This window comes from Solanum pennellii, chromosome 6, assembly GCF_001406875.1.
Source record: "Solanum pennellii chromosome 6, SPENNV200".
In the NCBI taxonomy this organism is placed as follows: domain Eukaryota; kingdom Viridiplantae; phylum Streptophyta; class Magnoliopsida; order Solanales; family Solanaceae; genus Solanum; species Solanum pennellii.
In genome coordinates, this window is record NC_028642.1 from 267,648 (window position 1) to 273,273 (window position 5,626).

Sequence of the window (5,626 nt, forward strand, 5' to 3'; positions counted from 1 at the left end):
TATATATATATATATATATATATATATATATATGATTGCTCATCTCTTTTGTGGATGTAGGTCTTGACCGAACCACGTTAAATCTTCGTTTCTTCTGATATATTTATCATCTGTCTTCTTACTCATTGTATGTCTTTCCAGGTACTAAATTTCGTATGACACTTGCTTATTTCGGTACTAACAACCAGAAGTTTCACATGGGGATTTCACAAACACTCCTCTGACTTGCAAGCCGACACAAAAGGTTGATTAGAAAAGATCTGGCAACAACAATCTATGAATCACAGATATACCACAATTGAATTCTATGAGATTCATGTATTGATATAGCACAAATACAAATTGAGATGAAAGTTAGAATAGAACAAGTCAAGTGTAGAAAAGAGGTCATAGTCATAGATAAGGGTATTTATGGGTTAGTTATCGGTTGGGTTGTTATCGGTTAGGTTCAATTATTTAGTTATTAATCATAGATGAAATAAATTCAAAACAAAAGATACGGAGTAGAAGAGCAAATTAATTAGCAAACAAGCACATGCCAACACCACATGTGATAATGTACTTTTTCATTTCAAGTTGAATTTTCACCAACAAAGGAGAAAATGGAATGAAAACCAGAAGAGCCAACAACTGTATCATGCCCGAAATTGATTCAATTTAATCCAACAATATAATTCTTCTATCCCTTCAATCATTATTTTCACCGCCTTTTTCCACCATACTACTTGTTAGTCATATCGTTTGATTTGGATCTAGAACCGCAAGGCATTAAAACACGTCACTAGATTAGTGTCATGAGGTCTCCAAACTTTTATACCTAATAACTCTCATGTGTTATTGTCGATATGGACTTCTTATCCTAATGAGAAGTGTCACAAACACCCTCTCTTATGGACTCAACGTCCTCGCTGAGGTTTGCCCCACCATTGGGATTTTCCCCACCACTTGAGATTTGCTACAACCTAGCAAAGATGTTTGCCTCACCTTATCGGAATTTGGCTAAACTCAGGTTAAATTTAGCTTGTATCGACATAGTTAACACAAAAGTTACTCTAATACCATATGTAATTGCCTAAACCACTAGTGATATTTTTCTATCTGGGCATAGACTTGCAAAACTTTTAATGGCACCATTAAAGTACTAAGGTCTACTTACTTATGTATACTTAATATCACTCATGTGTTTTGCTTAGATGTTACTTATTATCCTATATTAGGGTGTAACACATACAACCTCTCTCTTGATTTTCCAGAGAAAAACAAATCATTTTTACTTTAAAAACCAAGTGTGAGATGGATTCTTTAATACTTTGATCTAATAAGTGATGTAGTAAAAATAATTTGAACAAGCAATTCAAAATAAAAGAAATACGGGCCTGATAGTTGGTCATACGAAACTGGACTCTATATAAAATAGAATTTGTCTGCAAAATAGAATATTTACGTATTTTGGTCTACACTTACATTGGACAATAGGCCTCCACCTCTAGAGACAATCCAAATTAGACTCAATTACTAAATCAAACATAAAAACCCTGCATATTGTTTTTTCACCAACTTAAAAACTACAATTGAAATCAAATAAAAAGACCGTGCATACTCTTTTTTTAACTAACAATAGACTGCATATAAAGTAAATAAGAATCCAAATTGCTATTTTGTTTCCAAGGAAACAAAACTTGAACTTTTTCACATTCATTGAAATTTCTGATCAACGAGTTTCCTCCTCCCCTCCTCCTCCTCCTCTTTCTTCTCCTTCTTCATCATTGTCATCTTAATCTTCTTCTACTTCCTCCTCGTCCACATCTAGTTCATCATGATATCCTCCATAATGATGCTTCCAGTAGAACAACTTTAATTACCTACTAAACTGAGAATTCTCACACGTCATTCCCAAATGCAAGCATTTACAATTGACACGGAAAAGTCTCCAACAGTCAAGACATGACCTAATCAGATAGTCCCTTAGATCATCAACCACTGTACCCATACAATCCATAAAAGGGAAATCAATAACTATTGGTGAAGCCAGAACTTCTGTTAGTCGAATGACATTTCTTTCTTGCATAAGGAAATCAACCGTCATTATTGAATCGATATCTAAAATTGCATTGGAATATATAAGAAGTAAATCACTCATAGAAATCATCTCATTGATATCCTTATTATTTTTTTGCCTATATAATTTTGTATGCATTCTTCACAATAGTGATGATTGCAATTAGTGCCCCGTTTCATTGTCTTTGACAGTGGAAACACATTTTCACAAATTTAACAAAAAGTACATGAAGATTCTCCCTTTTTAAAAGTATTTTTCTTTAGGTTAAGTGAATTTTGAATAACAGAATACTCAGTTTGTACAAGATTTTTTTACCAACACCATGATCATAGCTTGATTCCAAGTTCTTACCTAAATGAAACTGAGTTGAGTAGAAGAGAATATTTTGTATCTCGATATCATTATCTCCACTCTCATAACTGTTTTTATTTTTTGTGATACCGATGACATTAGAATTCAACAAGGTGGGATCAACTTCGATTTTGTCGTAGTGCAAGATTTGCAAATCTGTTGATTCCATTTCAACTTGTTTCTCCGTCCATGGGACCCCATATTTCTTTCCTAATATATGCATATATATTGTAAATATACTGTTTTTTACATCATATATGCATATATTGGGAAAGAAATATAGGGTCCCATAGAAAGATAATCAAGTTGAAATGGAATCAACAAATTTGCAAATCTTGCACACTAGCAAAATCGAAGTTGATCCCACCTTGCTAAATTCTAATGTCATCGCTATCACCAAAAATAAAAAAACAGTTACAAGAGCAGATATAATGATATCGAGCTACAAAATATTCTCTTCTACTCAACTCAATTTTATTTAGGTAAGAACTTGGAATCAAAATCTAATCACTGTGTTGGTAAAAATATGTAGAAATTGAGTATTCTGTTATTCAAAATTCACTTAAACTAAAGAAAAATACTTCTAAAAAGGGAGAATATTCATGTACTTTTTTGTGAAATTTGTAAAAATGTGTTTCCATTTCCAAACAAAATGATGCGGGGCACCAATTGCAATCATCGTTATTGTGAAGAATGCATACAAAATAGGCAAAAAAATTAATAAGGATATCCAAGAGATGATTTCTATGAAGTGCCCTACTTCTGAGTGCAATAGAATTTTAGGTATCGATTCAATAATGCCGATTGATTTCCTTAAGAGATGACATTCGACTAACGGATGTTATGGCTTTGCCAATAGTTATTGATTTCCCTTTTATGGATTATATGGTTACAATGGTTGATAATATCTTATTATGGCATATCCCGAGTGTTTGATACTTTTTTTGTGTCAATTGTAAATGCTTACATTTGTGAATGACATGTGAGATTTATCAGTTTAATAGGCAATTAAATTTTCTCTACTAGAAGAACCATTATGGAGGATATCATGATGGACTACAGGAGGACGAGGAGCAAGAAGAAGAAAATGAAGATGATGAAGAAGGAGAAGACGAAGAAAGAGTAAGAAAAGGGGAGGAAAATCAATGATCATAATTTCAACGAATGTGAAAAAGTTCATGTTTTGCTTCCTTGTAAACAAAAAATCAATTTGAATTCTTATTTACTTTATATGTAGTCTATTGTTGGTTCAAAACAGTATGCAGTGTTTTTTATTTGATTTCAATTGTAGTTGTTAAGTTGGTGAAAAAATAATATGCAAGGTGTTTATGTTTGAATTAATTATTGAGTATGATTTGGATGGGCTCTAGAGGTGGAGGCCTATTGTCCAATATAAGTTTAGACCAAAATGCGTAAATCATCTATTTTGCAGACAAGTTATATTTTACATAGAGTCTAGGTTTGTATGACCAACTATCAGGATCATATTTCTTTTATTTTGAATCGCTTGTTCAAATTGTTTTTTACTACATCACTTATTAGATCAAAGTAATAAAGAATTCATCTCACAGTTGGTTTTTGAAGTAAAAAATGATTTAATTTGCTTTACAAAATTAGGAGAGACGGTTGTATGTGTTACACCCTAACTTAGAATAAGGAGTAACATATAAGCAAAAAAACCATGAGAGATGTAAATTATATATAAGTATGTAGACCTTGTACTTTAATGATCCCTTTAAAATTTGTGCTGGTCAATGCCGATATAGAAAAATATCACTAGTGGGTTAGACAATTACAAATGGTTTTAGAGTAACTTTTGAGTTAAACGTGTCGATGCAAGTGAAAGTAACTTGATTTTAGAAAAATTCTGATTAGGTGAGGCAAACATCTTTGCTAGGCCTGGACAGATCTCAAGTGTTGGGGAAAATCACAATGGTGGGGCAAACCTCAGCGAGGACGTTGAGTCCATAAGACAGGGTGCTTGTGACACGACTCCTTGGGATAAGAAGTTCATATCGACAAAAACAAATGATAAGTAATCAGATCTTAAATGAATATCACAAATATACAATATTACTATTTAAAGACGAAAGCTTTAGTGTTACAATGATTGCATAGTCGGGCACGAATTCAAAATACTGGATACAAAGTTGAAGAACTACTAATCAAATCGGTTAGAGAATAAATAAATCTCACAACCAGAAAGGGAGATTTACCTTTGAGAAAGGAAGATGAACATATGAATATCACAATATCTTGGTTCATCATCCTGTTAAACCCCTTTTAACACCTGATCCTTCACTCTGTGAGAAAAACATTAGGAATAAATTAGCAAAAACTTCATTCAAAGAACCCTCAATATTTTCACAAGCATGACAATGACATAATGATCAAACATTTTAGAGGAAGTGTTTTCGCGAGAAGAAAAATAATTTTTTGATCTGTGGGGATTGAACGTATACCACACTATGAAAACAAAAATGATATCTAAATTCATTTCAACATACATATTACTATAAACTGATCTAAATTTTAATAGTCCAAAAGCATATTCTTGAAAGGATGCGTCGCACCACCTTAACACAAGAAGAGGAAATACAACGAGGAAGCAAACCAAGAAGAGAAGGTTTTATATGAAAAACATCCAGGAGAAATTAAAGAGGAGAAATATTCAATGTTTGATATATTATTACTTTTATAATCTTTATGAAATTTGAAAAGAGTTTTCATTAAATTCAATTTGTTGATAACAGAACGGGAGATCGTGAAATCAGAGATAACGTCGATTAGAGATAAAACATGAGTACTACGTGAAACCTCTTTGATACGCAAATGAAATTCAACCTCTGCATTTTTTCAAAGACAAGTCATTCATGAATGTTGTAAGAGAAATTCAGTAGATGAGGAAAATGAATGGAAGCAGATTGAGATAAGAAGCAAAGTTGGATGAAGTTTCCTTCGTTTGAATTTCCTTTAGAAAAGAATTGCACGGCTTTTAGGTTTTGTTCAAAATGATTTACTGAAACATTGTGTTTTTCTGAAGCATTGTGTTTTTCTTTCAAAACGTGTTTTTATTTAAATATAGTAAATAGTAACAAACAATGTGATGTTCTGGAGAGGAGGGGAATGGTACTTATGTAAATAAAGAAATAAAAAGAGAATCCTTGATTCTGGTGACGCCACGTCACCGATTGAGCGTTCTCTTTTATATATATA